The 19,043-nt window shown below is 39.7% G+C and overlaps 1 protein-coding gene across 2 annotated transcripts in view; it reads right to left on the bottom strand.

Moving 5' to 3' along the window:
• GPR158 (G protein-coupled receptor 158) overlaps positions 1-19,043 on the bottom strand; it is a 189,704-nt gene that overhangs the window by 109,652 nt on the left and 61,009 nt on the right. The window lies entirely within an intron of this gene.

Genomic DNA, 19,043 nt, shown 5'->3' with positions numbered 1-19,043 from the left:
CAGCACTTTTCCCCAACACAGCAGGTGGGTTTCAGACAGCTGGAGCTCACACTATGTGAGGAAGAACATGAACACCTGCAGCTAAGCCCCAACCTTCTGCTGGCAGCACATGATGGTGCCACCACAGCAACAGAAAAGTGGCGCTAGCCCAGCTAAGAAAAAGACAACTGCTTGTTAGAGAAAATGGCTGCAGACATAAATCTGACCTGGCTGAAAGAGAAAAAATCTATGTCAACAGGAGCCCTATATTTTTAAAATATCTTGTAATTTTTCAAGGTAGCAATATGTGAATCAAGTTTTGTTTAAACTTAGCTTCACTCTTGCTTGGTCTTGACATCAGGTCAGCCACAGCAAATTTATTACTATGACAGAACATCTACTGTCAGAAAATTTCTGTACATCAAATGGACTTTGCCTAGTATAGAGGGAAGAAACAGTCCAGCAACATAAAGGTAGAAACACTTGTAAAATGATGTTTCCCGGTACAGTTTGTTTCACTTCATCAAATGAAAGTAGACTACTAGACTAGATGGCTACCTATAGCATAGGTGCACCATGAATATGAACTAGACATTAGCAGTTCCCCAAAGACCAACTGAATGATTTAACTAAAACTACCTCTGTCCTCTCACCTCCATATTTTTTACTTATTTGTGACTGTCTGTGACTTTAAGATATGCTTCAATATTCAAGTGCCTGTGACTGGGAGGAAGATGCAGAGGGCAGAGCTCAGTAAAAAATGCCTGAGTATAAAAAAATCAAATGTACACCAAGACAGAACAGTCTGCACTGTAGACACTGAAGAAAAACTCAGGAAAAAAAAAAGCTAAGAGTTTCTTATTATCTCAAATTTCAGCTTTGTGACATAATTCTGTCTGATGTTGGGGAAGCCACTTTGCTTTTCTTTGCCTCAGTTCCAGACAGCACCATCTCTTCTCCCACCCTTTGCCAATTTGATGTCAGTGCTATTGCAAACAATTAGGAAGTAGGAAACTGGTATGCAAGAGCACTGAAAATTCATTCAACCTTTGTATAAGCATGAAAGAAATAAAAAAAAAAAAAAGGCAAGAAAAGGCCCAAAACTTTTTTTTTTTCACACTTTATCTTCACCCTGCAGAAATGTGACTGTTGACAGGGTGGAGGACAGGACAAATTGAAGTGGGATGAGAGTGTGTGCAAGTCCAATGACAGCCAAGCCTCTTTAACCAAGCACAGAAAGATAGTTATAGTAGTAAAAAGACATTTTCAGATAAAAATTCTCTTCTGCGTTCTGGCTCCTTGCTTTCTAGGATCAAGGTACATGCTGCTGTAGAGACTGCATTTTTTTTTGAAGAAAAGGAAGAAAAGAAGTAGCTCCCACTGTATTATGTGAATGCTGCAGCACCCCAAGTACTGTATTCATAATCCTTTGCCACTGAACAAATTTATAGAATCACAGAATTACTCGTATCGACTATGCTGCAGGCTCATGAATCTGTTCTGCATTAAAATCAATGTTTTACTGATGAATCTTTCACAAACATTCAATATTCATACCAAATAAAAACCTGTAACTTTTATTTTATTGTCTCTGACCAGTCTAGAACTTGAAAATGGACAAAATACTTCAAATGCTGTCATCTTTCACTGGTCTAAGACATTATCCTTTTTTCCAGAATTTGGCAGCTGTAATACAGCTTAAAAACCATCAGTCAAATTGTTTCTTGCAGTCCACATGATCCCAGGCAAAGGCGTAAGGGATCAGAATATCATATTGACAGGACGATGGAGAGAAGGACAGAAAAAAGCCTAGACCCCTCTAGATGCCATTTCAAACTTTGAAATTCTACTGTGTCCAACATTGCACGGAAACAGAACTATTTACAGCCTGACTTTTTAAAAGAAATTGCAGCACCTAGGCGGGAAAAAACACTAAATACTATGAGGCCAAAAATGGAAAAAATACCTTCTCTGGAAAGAAAAAAAATCACTCTTTTTACAAAAGATCTAACAAGCTATATTTTATTAACCAATGGTGACAAATACTACGGTGAAAAAGCCAATAAATAAACTGTCTTCTGCTGTACGAAAAGAGTTTAGCAAATGAAGTCCAGATTTGTTTGTTACATTTATTTACAGATAAAGCTTTTCCTGGCTGTGTGTAGGTGAATCTACATGACACATAGCAGGCACAAGCAAGCAGCTTTTGGCCTTGGCCTGACAAGTGGCACCTGGTTCCAGTGGCCCCAGTGGGAGACTCTGAGCCCAAGCCTTGCAAAGCTGGAGTAGCTCAGCCCACAGAACTGGCTGTGGGCTTCAGCCCCAGGAACCCAGGAAGCACAGGAACTGAGTGATGCACAACAGGCTCTGTAGACACAGCCAGTAAAATATTAATCTGCTGCTAAGTTACTTAAGATTTGATCCATATAGAACTTAGCATTGAATAAAAGCAGATGTGTGGAAAATACCTGCTTCCACATAAGCAAAAAAACCAGACGCATAAAACTGACCTGGTTTCAAATTTCATTAAAAATGTGAAAGCACAGCTCTGGGAATAAACCCACCATATTCCTGAGTATTTTTATCTCATCAGTAGTCATCAGCTTTTAAAAAAATCATACTTTAATCAATTCGTAAAAGCAGCTACCTTAGGTTGGATCAGAAGCTCCATTTAGGCTTGTATCACACCTCCTATGTGCCAGCAGCCAGTGTTGAGGCAAACAGTGAAAGATGCAGGTGGCTACTGAGTGATCCTTCACCTCTACGCCCTTCAGGACACCACACTCCTAAATGGAATTTGTATCGCTTTAACTTCCAGTTCTTATACATGGCTTGGTTACAGTTAAGATCAGCTTTATCATCAAGTTTGCTAAAGAGAGAGTAATGGTGTCTGTAGAATGCACAGAGTGTGTTTATTCCACTTGTCTGTTCCCTGGTATTATATTTTCAGCTTTACAATATTAGTATAATGTAATGACTCTGAAGCTTTTTATAGTAAGCTTTAAATAATATGTTCAGCTCAAAAAAACCTTAGATATTCCATGAATATTTATCTGGAGATTATTATATAAACAAATAGCTTTTGAATCAACACAAAATTCTAACATATTTAAACACAACATCTAAACCAGTTTTTTTTAAGTCTGTATTGGTTTAATTTTATGCTGCTTGTTGTAAAGGACGAAGTTGGTAAAATCTAATGCAATAAAGATTACCTCTGTTGGAAAGAAAATAAACCCTTCAAATAACCTGTGCATTTGCTTTGGAAGTCTGAGCCAAATCTTCTGGCACAAGAGAGACAAAGGCCTTCATCAGATGTGATTAGTCAGAAACCAAGTGACAAAGTATTCAGCAGACACACAAAGCAGGCAAGACATCCAGAAGGGGAGAACAGGGCAAAAACAAACAAATAACTTCAGAGAAAGCATGTGGCATCGTGTTCCACATGCAATTTAGAAACTCAGATAAAGGACTAAACAAATTCATACTGTGGCATTCTGGAGCACAGGGAGCAAACCAGTAATTTTACAATATAAGAAAAAAATTAAGAAAATAAAAAAATACTAAAATTACAGCCAGCCTTGAGTTGGGTACTTCAAGTTTTTCAAAGAGCAGCTTTCAAAATCTGTATTTCCACATGCATACAACAGTGAGAATGACTCCCTTTTCTAAAGTCAACTCCTTGTTGAAGGGATGAAGTAAAAGCAATGTCATGATAAATGAAGCTTAACAAAGATAATATAAGTCAGCCCATGCTTCTTTGTCCTGGTTAGGGGCAGCACATAAGGGATTTCTAGAAAATGCAATAGAGTAATTTTTATAGAGTAATTTTGTACCTGGCACACAATAGCAGCTGGAGCAGGTTGGTGTCCTGCAAAACCCCAGGATGATTTTTCTGATACTGTTTACTACTCAAGTGAAGCACATTCACTCATTAATTAAAAAAAAAAAAAAGCAAAACAAAACACTAAACCAAACAAATCTCCCCACAGCAATAAGAAATTTTTAAAAATTAAAATTAAAAAAATTAATGAAATTAATGACATTTTTAAAAATAATTTTTTAATTAATTTTTTAAGAGTTTTTTAAAATAAAGACGATAAAAGCCAAAGTCTCTTTGTCTTTTCAATGACAGCTTTGTCATTGAAAAGGCTTTACCCATTGTCTTTTCTCACTTCATTTACCCTTCAAGACCAGAGTGTTGTGTTACAGTGTTTGCAGCCTCACAAGCCAGCAGTGAGCACATCCACATGTCCAAGAACCTTGTGCATCACCTGGAAGGCCCTGCTTGCCTCCAGAGAGCTTGGGAGGCAACCAGTTTGTCAACCACACTACTCATTAACTTTCCAAACACAACATTTTGGTTCAAAGAGACAGGACAGGGTTGGCCACTCTATACTTCTGCTGCAGGGTTACTTAGGCCCCTGTAGCTCTTCTCCTCCTTCCTGAATGCACTGGTGGAGTTAATTACTTTTTATATTCAAGTTAAAAATGTGTTTTCCAGCAACAGGAGACTTAGAATAACATCTGAGTCAGTCAAAGCACTGCAACAGCTGATCTGATACAGCTTAGAGCAAAGGTAGTTGTCAGGGCAATATTTGTCTTTATACTTTGATGCTTTGCTAAAAATTCTTCAGTGCTTTTTAATTTGATTTTTTCATTATTCTGATTTTGTTAAGCATAGGATGAGAATAAATAGTGATGGACAGGAGCCTCAGCTCATTCACACAAATAATAAGTGACACATAACTACTGACAAACCATGAGCAGAAAAGTTAATGTCATTCACTAAAAGTATGGGACTGTAGAGTCTTTAACATCTAATTAACCTCTTTTGAGATGTGTCTCAGTTTAGTGATCAGGCTTGTGTTTGAGGACACACAGGATTGACTCCCTTCTGGTTCTCCTTGTCTTCAAGGATGATGATGTTATCAGCCCATTGGTGGACAAACACTGCAAACATGCAAGCGCTAGTGAAAAAAAATAATGGTGGAAGTGGAGCATTTTGCAAAGAAATGAAGAGAGGAGTTCAGAAATATGTACAAATCATAGTATCTTCTTGGAAAATGGTGAAAAGGGAATAAGTTTACTTGACTAATGTTTGAAAGCAGGTTACATGGGGGCCAATGTGGGGCTAAGGAGAAGAAAACTCATCAACAGCTGCTGTCCTGCACATGGAGAACCCATGGTCAGTTTACAAACTAAGCTTCTCACAGTCAGGATTCTTTACAGACAATTCAAAGTACAACAATTACAGCATTTTTCAGAGGATAGGTAGCTTGGACACTCATAGGTTCTCAGCAATTATATTTTAAGGCAGATTTTTCATTATTGCTGAAAACACCTGTGCAAATTACCATCAGACTACTTTAAAAATAAAAATCTTTTTATTTGATAGTCTGGAATTGACATTGATAACCTGAATGTCATTTAAGAACACATTAAACTTTATTTCTGGTTAACATACTAAACAATAAAATTACAGTGTCTCCTCTCCTAGAAAACTGCACTGCAATTACAGGGGAACCTGTTAACAGACACCAAAGGGACTGAGAATTTTATAGCCATTAAATAATGCAGTGTAATTAATTCAAAGGCACTTTCTCAGGGCCAGATATCCTTGGCTTTGAAGATGAGTTAAGATATTTTTCACCATTAGCACAGGTTAAAACTTCATTTAGAGCAAAGTTCACTTCCTCAGTGTCTTAATTAAGAGAGAATTCTCCTCATACTGCTTCTCTACTCCTTCTTTCCTGTCACTAGGGTAATTCCAGGCTCTACACATGGGTAATACTGGAAATATCGAACATTATCTGCAGTTCCAGAAGCTGTCAAGTCATATGACAAAACACACAGAGGTCCTTTACCTCTGGTTCTGTCAGCTAGTTCTGCTTTCATCTGTAGCTTGGCAGCCACTGTTGCAAAGTTTGCCTGAAAGATGAACCACACAGTGAGACAGGGGATTAAGAAAGCTTGCCAAAATCTGCAAGAATGTGAGTCATTTCCAAAATCATTTGGGGGGAGGGGGGGAGGGGAGGAAAGCTGTATCTATTCCTGATCCCTACAGAAGATGCAGAAACCCCTAACTTTGTATTATGTACTGATATAAATTTTTAACCAAATTTTCAATTGGCCTATCTCTGCCAATAAATGAAATTAGTGGCCCTATGACAATGCAAACTATTTCCATTCTGAAATCCATTTTACACATTTATAAATTTTATTAAAAATATTTATTTACAGTACTAAAACCAGACTTTCACATTTTCTTCCAAAGGGCAATAGGAAATACTAGAATAGCCAATCCAACCCAGTAAATCATCAAGACAATTGTGGTGCTTAAGCACAGAAAACTTATTCAGAATAGGAAAGAGTAAAAGGAGGTGGGGGTGCACAGGAATTGCACAGCTCATCCCACAGAAGGGCACAGCCAAACATTCGGGAGACTGCACCATTCTTTGGAAAGAGTCTCACTGTTGAAGTGCTTCCAGCATGGACAGCCTGCTGGCCCTGCTAGCAGGAAAGGGAAAAAAATTCCTGTGGTTCATCCAAAAGCTAACAAATAGCTGCTATAATCAGTAGGTAATTTAGACACATAATTCAAGGAGGGGAATAAAATGGTGGAAAACAGTGCATGATATCTTAATGAGTTAACATGGACAACGTTGTTAAACCAACATTTCCTAGCCAGCAGATGTATCTGTCATTTCTATTGCATTTCCTAGCAACCATTCAATTACTTCTTTATTCCTAAAACGTGATTTTTAGGCGGATTCCACACACTAGCAATACATACATAACCACGTTGAAAAGATCTGCAACACTTTGTGTCTGTTTTCCCAGCCCACAGTCACTTTCTGGACTTACTGCCTGGTTCCAGACAGTGCAGCAGGAGTCAGAAACTTGCTAAGTTCCCACAAGCTTCATGAAAATAACATCTTCCTGGAGAAGGGACACCCTCTGAGTGTCCCTGCTGAGGGGGAGACTACATCATGAGGACATACCTTTTATTAGACACTAGAGAATGCTCTTTGAACATGCCACAGTCACAAGGAAAGCTTTAGCCGGCACCGGTGCCATCTTAAACATCAGTGAACTGAATAACTTCCTCATAAACAAACCCAGGAAGTGTGGACTGGATGAGAGGACAGAGAGGTGGATTGAGAACTGGCTGAATGGCAGGTCCTAGAGAGGTGATCATCAGTGGCAGGTGATAATCAGGGTGTAGCTGGAGGCCTGGCACAGGTGAGGTCCCCCAGGGCTCAGTACCAGGCCCAGTATTAAGTTATTCATGAATGGCTTGAATGAAGGGGCAGAGACTTCTTCTGTTCCAGCCAGTTCACAAAGCTGGCAGGAGTGGCTGATACCCCAGAGGGCTGTGCAGCCCTTCAGAGGGACCTCGACAGGTCGGAGCGATGGACAGAGAAGAACTGTCTGAAATTCAACAAGGGCAAGCCCTCAAGAATCATCTGGACAATCCTGTGCAATGTGCTCTAGAATAACCTGGCTTGAGCAGGGAGTTTGGACCAGAAAACTCACTGTGGTCCCTTCCAACCTGACCTATTCTGTGATCTGTGATAATATATTAGGAAACCAGGCTATAATAATGTGATGTTCCTGTTCCTTGGTATTCAGCCCATCTTTAGGACTTGGTCTACTTTTCCAGAGGTTTTGACTACTCAAGACTACCTGGAGCCTTGAGTTGAGTCCAACTGGGTGAAGTTGTGTTCCTAGTTACAAAATAAATTCTTACTGAAATTCTACTTGAGGATTTTGTGTGAAACCTGGTTGAGAAGACAGCTATATAAAGGCTCCGATTTTAATATATTTGGTCAATTTTACAGCATTTTTTCTCTTTTATAGTGATGTCACATTAGACAGAAATTGAAGGAAAATGCCTACCTAGTACCTGAATGAAGACACACCATCTTCTACTACAGAACAGACTCTAACATAATTAATTGCATGAGTCTTTCTGTCTATTTGCTGGCCATTGGTAAAATAAAACTCTCTGTTATGTTCTGTCCATCAGCAGCATGCATTTTAAAAGCACATTTCTTTAATTTGAGAAGACAGCCAAATCTTGCATCAGAGTGCTTGCTCTGTCCACAACTTGGTCAACAGCCTCTCATTATTTTTGCTTTATTCTGAACTGCAGCCTCTACAGTTTGACAATGTGTCAACTCATCGGGTAAGTTAATCTTACTTATAAGATACTATCAGAATATTTTTTTTTCTACCTGTCAAGCATATTTCCATGTTCAGGCACAAGTCTCCCATCCTCAGGGTTGGAATGTCCCTCAGAATTAAAGTTCAGATCACAGTTTCTGAGTTTAACCATGATCTGAGCTCTTTTAAATTACAGATTATTCTTGATTGCTTTCAATCCCACAGTGAGAAGAAGCACCATATTGTTGCTGTCAGAAAAAGATCCTCTCCAAATCCCACTACTTGACAGCAACACCTTCACATTGATCTCCACAGCCTGGAGCTGCACACTTACTCATTATGAGGCACAAGTCCCACAGAGGTGCTGCATGTCCCATGAGCACCATGAAAACAGAGCACCCACTATTTGCCAGCTATTTGATAGCTCATTCCACCTCTTCTTCAGCACTAGGCAAGCACAAGAGTTTTTAAAAATGCTCTGGGAAAGACAGTTAAACTTTTGGGCAACAAATCAGAAACAAAATGTTTTAACAACCTGATACGAAACAGCAACAAACTTGATAAATTAATATCTGTCTAGTTGCTTACTGCTTCTCATCCAGGACACCTCAGAGATCAGCCAGGAAAATGAAATCCTGCTTTTTTCCTCTGAATACTTGCATTTTTCCTGCAACCTTTTTCAGATTTGAAGAAAAATGTCCTGATTTTGAGTAGTAACCGTTCCATAGGCAAGTCCCCACTTTTAGGTCTAAACCTAGCTAAAGTGTTGGTGATCAAGCCCCATAAATGAAGCCATCATATTCTAGATAGACACCTTGAAAATATTTCCTCTATTCTTCTGCTTCACTTATTTCAAATCTAGATTGTTACTTTTTTGCAAAGCCAATGTAGCCTTGATGACTCATATTTCACTCCTCCATTGCCTTCTGGAGATGGGGGGGTTTGGCCATGAATGTAAATTCCTTAGAAGTTTCATTCTAAATGGCTGCTTTTGATATTTAATGATGCTTCTCTCTGTCCATCATTATTTTTCCTTCAGGTTTGCACTTATTCCAACAAGGTTATTCCTGTGCCCTGGTGATTAAAAGACACTTTTCCCTGTTCTGCTCAACTGCCATTTCCTGCCCAAGCTGAGCTTCTCCTTCATACAAGGCTACAACCTTCCTCCATATAACATTAGCGAAGCTACACACTATAAAGCTGCTCTCTGAAGGTCACAGTGTCACATGAGCTTGGATACAGCCCTGTAAGGAGCATTCAGACTAAGAATAAGGGTTGTGTCCAGATATCGATAGGAATGGAAATACTCCCTTGTCCTGTCTCCAACAGGGAGTCCCTGTGTCACAGAGTCCTCTTGCATCCCCAGGAATTCTAAGATGATGTCTGCTGGAGCACATCACCCACAGCTTAACTGGTCCTAGAGCCCTGCAGCAGCTTTGGGACACTGCTATGTCAGGGAATCCATGGAACAGTCCAGACTCCTAAGTGTGCCAAGGTGGCTTAAAACCTTGGAAGCAGCCCTCCTCTGTTTTGAGATCTTTAAGCAGGACAGATTTCTTCTTGTGAAGTACAGATTTCTGCATTGTGAGACCTCCAACCAGGAGAGCTTTCTTCTTGTATGAATCTATAGTATAACTAATCTTCACCGCAGAAGTGCAGCCACATTTAATCAATCTTCTGAGATGTATAACACCACACATTCCAAAGTGATGGTTAAGTTCAAATGGAGGCTGGAAGTATGAAATATACTTTTTTTTCAATTTGTTCAGTATGCTGTTTTCCCTTGGATCAGCAGTGCCCTGTTTTTGAGCCAAGGTCCCAAACCTTGGGACAGATTGCCCAATCCCAAAATGAGTTCCCTGCTAACCCAAACAGCAGATGGCCACACCACAGAGATATACAATAATGTTCCGGCTTGCAGCCCGAAGCTAAAGCAAAGCATCAAACAGTCTCTGGAACCAGAAACTCTGGAACTTTGTATTCCTTCTCCTGACAGGGTAACTACTGATAACACTATTTGAAACACATGCGACTGCAAATTTGGAAGCCAGTTTCCTAGAAATCATTAAGAATGCCAGAACATTCAGCACGTTTACTTGCACTGCAATTATTTCTTACTCAAGTGCTGGCAAGAAGAGTGGTGGAAGAGTAACACTAAAACTCAGGAATCAAAGTAGCCTTCAGGCAGTACAGTACCTATCACTCACCAATTCTATTTAATGAACTTGCATGAAAACAGAGCTTAATGAATAACAAGTAACATGGTACATCATCTGAAGAGAAAGCAAGCTGGAGTTTTCTCTCTATTATTCAGCAGCTGCCAGGAGCTGATTCACAAAGCATGATGAACTGGATCTTTTCTGATATCATGAAAATTAAAAGTGAAATTGTTTTCCATTATTAATTATAGAAATGTCCCTCTTGTTTTCAGAGCTCTCAGAAATGGTGAAACAGCATCTGGTAGCAGTACACTGTAGACATATAAAGATCAGTAGACAATAGGATGCTTGGAAGAGTTTGCCTCAGACTGAACAAAATGTCAAGTTTACTTTCCATGTGACAGAGCAAATCCATTTTTATTGGAAGCCACTACAGAAATAGCACCAAAGACCTGCCAGCCTTAATGTGACACAGGCCTGTGCACACAGGCATCCACCCTCGCTCTCTATCATTGCATCTTAACTCTCATTTTGCAATTACTTGAAGATGTGGCAACAGTTACCACTTCTATCCACTAGCAAAATCCTGGAGACCAGTGAAGCTGGGACAAATCAAGGCAGAACCAAGTCCTTTCCCCAAACCATAGATTTTAGTTGGTAACACATAGATGTTGTAAAGTTCACAATGGAAGAGGAAACAACTTACAGGTTAAGACAGAAAATTTCTGGTTAGTAACTTCATTAACCTGCACTTTAAAGGCATCAGATTTCGTTTCATATTTATAAATAAATACTGCTCATAGTTTCCTGGGTTTACAATTCCAGAACAAGAATATTATAACACAGAGGCTTGTAAAATTACCTTACTACTATGTTTTCTGTTACTGCTTTCCCCTCTCTGTCCTTTCATCTCTCACTCTGCAAAATGCAACACATCACTAAGGGCATGGGACTTGTGACCCAGCTCCCCAGAAAAGCCTCCCACCTCATCCCCAGGAACAGCACAGACTCCCCACTGCTTCACTCCAACAGACTCCTATTTCAAACACTTATGAAGCAAGACACAAGTCCAGGAACCAGCCCACTGAGTCTGAAGAGCCTTGCTAGGTCAAATACATTGACCAGTATTTTTGCCAATCTTCTAAAAGTGCAAACAGGACACAAACTGGGTCTCCCAGATTTCTATCCTGAGACTTGAAAAATTCTATCTCAACCATTCACTTTATTAAAACAAACAAACACAAACCACAGGTAAATTGTTTTAACATGGTTCTGTATGGTAAGCAAATTATAAACCAGTAAAGTTGGTAGACAAGAGTTTCTATTGAATTTTCTTGAGTCTGAGCAAACTCTCAAAATGTATTGTCATTTTTTCACAGATTCTGGGAAGTTTCTGAATTCTATATACTAAAGCTGTAATTCTATTATACAGTAAATACAATCCCATAATAAGGTAACTATATCCAAAAATTCAGTCTTAGTTATCTTATCATAGGATTGCATTCACTGTATTATAGAATTACAAAACTGCATGAATGGACTACAGCAGAAGATTATGGTGAAATCCTACTCTCTCTCACGTCAACCTTTCAAGTGAGTCAGCTGCAGAAATGTAATGAAAACCCTAAAACCCAGAGGCAAGGTGTTGAAAGCTCAAAATATTCAGAAACATCAGAGGAAAAAGCAAAGTATTCTCTATTGGCAGCCCTGCAGAGCCTGCAAGCTTCCAGGTCAAGTTCGGAGGTTCTTGGTTAGGTTCAAAATGTTCAGAAGTTAACAGGCACAGTCCGGGACAAATGCTCCCACAGACTGTCAGTGTGACTAGCACTCCTTACTTATCTCTCACCAGGAAAATGTTTCCTTTAGTTATTTACAGGCTTCTTTCTCACTTGTCTTGTAGATGATACATCTTTTCCTTATCTATGGGCTTCTCTGGGGTGGGGAACTTTCTTTTTTTGATGCCACTTTCAAATTCTCAAGACATCTCAAAATTGGGGATTTCATACAGCCTTGTACCATAAGAAATGTTTTGGTGAAGTAGTTATATATACCAGGTTGTTTAGTCAGCATCATACCCATAGGGAAATATAGAAAAAAAAAAAAAAGGAAAGGTTTCTTGCTCTAAAAGCAGTAACTTGCTCACTGTAATGTAAATATTTTTTAATTATTTCTGTGACATACAGAAAGTCACTTCACAAGCTAAATTGTACTTGGGTTTTGCCATCTTTTGAGATTGTTATGCTGCTTATAATTACTCTGACTTGTAAAAAACCACTCAAACAGTTAATGTTGGTAGTGATGCTGGTACTGACACAGCAAATTACAGACACTAAAATTAATTCTATTCAAATTAAAGCAAATTTGGGCAACGTATTGGGATGCACTCAGCATTTGGCTACTTTTTAAATTACAATCCACCATTTTTATAGGCTTGGGGTCAGTGATTAGTTTTGTGAAAATGAAGTTCCCTGTGTGAGGTCCAAATGGAAGGAAGGGAGTGGGGAATTAAACACCCCCACCTACAGAACACATCCCTCCAGCAGCAGCCAGGGGAGTGCCAGTGCCTCCAGCTGTCACAGGTGAGACAGGAGAAGGGTGGGCCTGGATATACTGCACCCATCAGGCCTTTTCTCTTACAGTTTCCACAGCTACAAGACAGGTGATTTAACACAGAAACTACCTTCACCTGCACTCTGTAGCAATTTACAAAATTTTATCCAGGTATCCTTGCAAAATATTAATATTGTTAAAACTGTCTTTCTCTCTAGAAATATGTCACAGGCTCCTCGGTCAAATATCCTAAGTAACTCCTATTATAAAACTCCAAAATAAACACACAGAGAGTGAAAAAAACCTCATCTTGTACTAATCTCTTATCAATAAAAGTAGATACTACTGTTAATTTACAATAATAAATATGAATTATATAAATCCACATGATTACCAACCATATAAAGTTAATATAAAAAAGGACCCCATCCAGTATTTTCCTCATACTTCTTGTAATCTCTAAATCTTCCCAACAAAGCCTTTTATCCTGTGCTGCTGAACCCCAAACTAGAACTGAGGAAACATATCTGAAAGGCAAGCCAGCTTTTAGTGGCATACCAAAGGCAGCTGAAAATACACAGCAGTTCATTGAAAAGAACAATTCTTCAGGAAATGATTAGTGGCTATTTTCAGAATCACAATAATATGCATAGGGCTGCACAGAACAAAAGACATATACAGTCTTTGTCACACGAGGTTAATTGCAACAGACACTTGAAAGAGAAAATGAGAAGGATCCAATTCTATTCTCAGTTGCCCTTATTTTAAATAAACCAAAATTCCAGTGACTCCAGTGCTTCCAGTTACCTCACTGAAATTACTGGATAATGATGCTTGAATCAAACCCACTTTGTCTCCTTCTGCTTTTATACTTTCATTTATATTCAATTTCTTTAATATAAATTCATTTGTTGAGACTGTTAAGAAGTTATAAAACCTAAAGAATGAAGATCACCTCTGCATTAAGTGCCACCTTTGACACCAGCTTCCAGCAGATTCCAGAAGCATGAGAAAGTAGGACAGCCCTGCTACTATTGCCAATTAGCAAATAACACTCATTAAGCTACATGAGTTCCCAGGTCCCCACCAAATTCCAGCTTTATCAATGAATACTTTCCTAAAACTTTTGAATGCCTAAATCCTCCTTTTCAAACCACAGCTTGAGCAAGCCCCTCTCCTTGCTGTAAAGTGCAAACTTACCTTGAGGCGACAACCAATTGCCAAGTTTTATCAAAACAGCTGGATTTCAGTGTTAGCAGGTGGGGAAAAAGTCCCTGAGCTATTCTTGAACTCAATAAAGTGTATTGTGGGAACTTTCAGGGAGGAAGAGAGTTATACAGTTCTGTGAGTGCTTTCCATGAAAACCAAGGACCCTTTGGAATATTTATAGCATCACTTGAGATTACAGTAAAAGCTGGCTCAGAATACAGTCACAGAATAGTTAAGGTTGGAAAGGGCCACTGGAAGTCTTTGGTCCAACCTCCCTGTTTAAGTGGGTTCCCCTAGAGCAGGTTAATTGGGGCTGTGACCAGATGGTTCTTGAGTATCTCCAGTGGGAGAGACTCCACACCCTCTCTGGGCAGCCTGTTTCTGTGCATGGCCTTCACACAGCAAAGAAGTTCTCATACTCAGGTGGAACTTTCTGCACATCAGTTTCTGGTTGTTGCCTTTTGTGCTCTGCCTGACTCCCATTTACTTAGACAACCAAAGTAGCTATTAAGTTGCAAAATACTCTATCTGAAAAAAGCAGTTTCACTGCCAGAACTGACAGCCCAGTCCCTTTCCCTGTCAGCAAATTAGCTGGTTTCTACACAGCAGTAACACTTACCTGAGCTGTGAGAATTTCCCATTTCAGTCATCACCCAGATCTCTCTATGGACAGCACCCTCACCCTTTACTGTGTAAATCCACTGTGCTTTTCATGCTCTAACTAATTTTTCATGAGAGCTGCCTGCTGGACTGGAAATGCCATCTGCCCCAAAGCACAGGTTGGCTTTGCCCTCTCCCCCTCCTGTCTACAGTCCATTTGCTGCCTTGGAAGGTTTTCCTACCTGCACAACCTGAAATTGTGCTGGTTAAAACTCTCTCTTTCTCCTTCCCACTTCACATAATCCTTTGTTCCACTTTTAAATTCAGTCCAAGACATGCTTCTTAATTTATACAAAAACTGGGGGAAAGTCACTAAACATTTTTAGGCAACCACTCTGGAATTCATATTCCTTACACATCTCCTTAACTCGATGTGTCAGCAGCTCCTTAGAAATGAAAATAATTGGAATATTCTTCCCATTAGGATCACACTTCAGATTTCAGTCAGGATTCAATATTTTATCCTTTAAAATAACTTTGCAAAATTCTATTAAACCCTTTCACAGAAGTAAGAAGCACTCTGCACTTGAAGACACTAACTTCAGATAGATTTTCTCCTCATTTGTTTTAAGACAAGTAGGTGTCATGGCTGCATATATCTTTTGGCTACACCAGAAATTCCTTCTTTGCATGGGAGAGTCTGTCACCTTCCCTATCCTGATTTACTACTTACACTGGAATAAGCCCTTGGATTCTTATGATTGCTTTCCTGGTGTAAGAAACTACCAAAAAGAGCAAGACAAATAAAATACAACCCTAAAATAAGGTGTGTAACAAAGCTGTTATCCTGTGAAGATGTCAAGCGTTTCTCAGATTTTAGAGGAATCATTTATATAAATATTTAAGCCCTCAAAGCCAAAACATTTACCAATCATTTAGACATAATCATCTTGTCACTTACAGAGAGCTCAACAAACATGTCATTGGGGAAACCCCACAGTGTAATTAACATTGCATTGAATGACAACTGAAGAAAAACATTATAAGCAGTCTCATTCAAACCTGAAAGGCAGTGCCTACTATGTCAACACTCTCTTCACCAGGAGGATTGATTTTCCCCATTATTTCTCTTAATTGTACACATGTAGCTTTCAGTTTGATTTCACTGACTATTTTAATCATAGCTTGACTTTGAGGTTTCCTGTTAGCAGTGCAGTCCAAAGTTTTATTCTCAAGAAAGCAAGAGATCAAGACACATTGCTCGATAGCACAGTTAAGAGATCTGATGGTCAGAATGGAGTAGGAAGAAAGGAAAACTTTTTATTAACTTTCAATTTTGTATGTAAAATTTTCAGAACACTAACCAACAATAAACAAACCAAACAAAACAGTAAATGCTGGTTCCACTCCAATAATCATTATACTTTTCTAAATGTACTATCCAGTCTTCTGAAGGAACTGTAGCCCCGAAAGCTCTTACTTTTCTGTCAGTGTTGTTAAATTTCATAGAGCGAAGCAAAATGAAATCAGGTTTACCTAGGTTATAATATATTTACTCTACATTGACTGCAGAGATGCAAGCAGAGCTATCTGTCAATGTACCATTTTAAGATATAGACACAACTGTTCTCTAAGCAGCAGAGCTCTAAGCTCTGAGATGCACCGAGGTCTCACCAGCACATCTGAATTCTGCATAAAGTACTATTAGTGTCTGATTAAATATTAATTACAAGAATGCAGTTGAACAGCATTTAACTGGGAAAAGGCCATCAGCAAATAGCAATTTTTCTGCCAAAAAATACCTAGTACAGCACTATGTTACTTTCTGCCCTATTTAATGTAGATCACAAGGAGGTAGTAAGTGTCCTGAAAGCATCAGTCCCACCCAGTGGCAAAAGCTGTGGTCCATAGTCCTCCCCAGTTTAACCAGACAGAATCCTGCCTAAAAAGCATGCCTGGGAGAGGTATTATTTATTTCAACAAGAGCAAGAGGAAAACGTTCAGCTTCAAAGAGAAGTTAAGCCTGTACACGGGAAGACAACAGCACAGATGTTCCTGACCTCCCCTGTGCTCCCCATCCCCTCGTGCCTGATGGAGGGTTTGGACACCTGCCCACACCCAGCTGCCTGCTTGGGGTCCCTGCTGATGACACAGGGACCACAGCCATCCTTCCTCAGGAGGAAAGAACCATCTGCCCAGCTATCCACACACATTTCCTGCTGTCATCCTCCTCAGCAGATCAAACTGAAGACCCTTCCCACACCTCCTGTCATGCTCAACTGCTTCATGCCCTACCCCATGGATGTGCACCAGATCTGCCTGAGAGTGCTGATGGCAGCAATGCAGATGTGACACCAATTTTTCCCATGTGAGGGATGTATCACAAATACTTGAATTCTACCAACTGAGGAGAGCAGAACCAGGGCCTCCACTGAAAAATGGGCACCATTTCTATTTTGCTAACTTACAGCTATGAGATATGGGCTGAAGGAAAGCTCTAGCACTACCTTAAGTCAGGGCTGAGCAAATACTTTTCAAATATTATTTGCAAAATAAGAATTGTCTAGGTCATATTTAAATTATTTAACTGTCTGAATCCACTCCAGTGAAAAAATACTGCTGAGGAGAGGGAAAGCTTAAATTTTGCATGATTAAAACACTGATTCAATAATGGCTGCAGAACTGGTCATTTCCAAGTGGGCACTAAAGCCCAGGAGAACCTACACCTACCATTGAACTTTAGGCATTGCAGGTCCTTCTCTTGTATTGAAGGACCAAAACTTGCATCTGCCATCCCCAGAGACTGCTCCAGCACTCAGAATTATTCTGGAAGTAGTTTGTCTCAGATTCAATAGAACAATGTAAAATAATTATCTCTGGGCTTTTAGTTCAAGTGTCTAAATGTGCCTTAGAAAAAGCATCTCATCTCTCAAATGCACCTTTTAGCTACCAGGCAGCTAATCTGTTCACACCTCCTTGGTGCTTCTGTGCCTCATGGCAGCACTCTAAGTAATTTATTAAGTGACACTTAGTAGGGTATAGTTTAAGTGTCCCATTTCCTCACACCAAAAGCCCCGTTACATTTTTTATCACACAGTTCCCTCCTCAAGGTGCCCTCTCAGTTTTCATGTTTCACCAGCACACTGAAATATTTTATAGCACTCACGACAGCACTGGATGGCAGAGACACATGATCCCTGCCCAAGGAACTCACAGCCTGGAGAAGCAGGCAGGGACAAGGCAGCAGGATAGTGGAAGCAGTCAGTGTCAGCATTTCTGAGCTCTGGGATATGCCCTTCCCAGGCTTCTGCCTGGGAATTCACTTAGTGCTGCATCCTCTCCTGTCTGCCTTCTAGAGCATTTGCCTTTCAGAAAGAGGCATCTTCACAGTCCTAAGCTGCATCTGCAGAAATTACTATGCTGACCTTTTTTTTTCCATTTTTTAATTTCCTTCAGAATATTTTTCTGCTTCTACTTTTCTGCTTCTACTTCTACTTTTCCCTTGTTTTCAATTCTATTGTTTGACCAGTTTGATATGATTACCACTTCTGATTAATGAATGAATGACAAACTCAAACACACAGGTCACATGAATTGTTCAAGAGTTAAGAAGTCATCAAGAAGAGGTTTATGTGAGCTATTTTGCAAAGAAACCACACAATCTAAAAAGAACAGCAACTCAGAAGGCATCTTTACATTGTCTGTAGAAGTTGGGCATCCTCCAGCAGGATGAACCAGCTCCCTACAACCCCAAACAACTTCTGTCCACTTCCCCAGGCACTTTATCTCCAGAGATCTGTATCACACTTAGAGCATTCGTGTGTCATCAGAGCAGCTGCTAATGGAGAGCTGGTAAGCTCCAAGGGAAATAGAAACAAGGCATGCAGGCTGGTAGAGCACCAGCACACTAAGTGATCCCAAGTGCTTCTCCCACCTGGCCTTTGTAAGAAACAGTGCTGCAAATAGCACCACATGCAGAAGTAAGAAACAACACCTGGGGACAGAATTTGAGAATGTTTTTTCAGTCCACTCATTCTTTGCTTGCAGCTGCTGTAAATCCACATGAAATTGCTCCATGTGGTCCAACTTCTTCAGTTTCTACACTGGCTTTAAGAGTAAGAGAACCAGCTGAGTGTGTTATTTTTTATTTTAGCTGTTGCCTCTGCATTAAATAGGTTATGTTGAATGCTGAGGGAGAATGAACAAAAAAAAGATTTCTTCTTAAAAGCTGTCAGTGTAGGATTAGCCTACTAGGAGATGAATGCCAAGGAATCTCACAGTGGACAGCGTGGATTCAGGCACTCTGGAAATGCAGACACCCTGGGAGAGCACAGGCTTTTAACTTCAGATACACTGCATCCCAGCTTACACTTGTTA

Source organism: Anomalospiza imberbis, chromosome 1 (assembly GCF_031753505.1).
Source record: "Anomalospiza imberbis isolate Cuckoo-Finch-1a 21T00152 chromosome 1, ASM3175350v1, whole genome shotgun sequence".
NCBI lineage: Eukaryota > Metazoa > Chordata > Aves > Passeriformes > Viduidae > Anomalospiza > Anomalospiza imberbis.
Note: the sequence above shows the minus strand (reverse complement) of the source record. Positions and strands in the feature narration are given on the sequence as shown.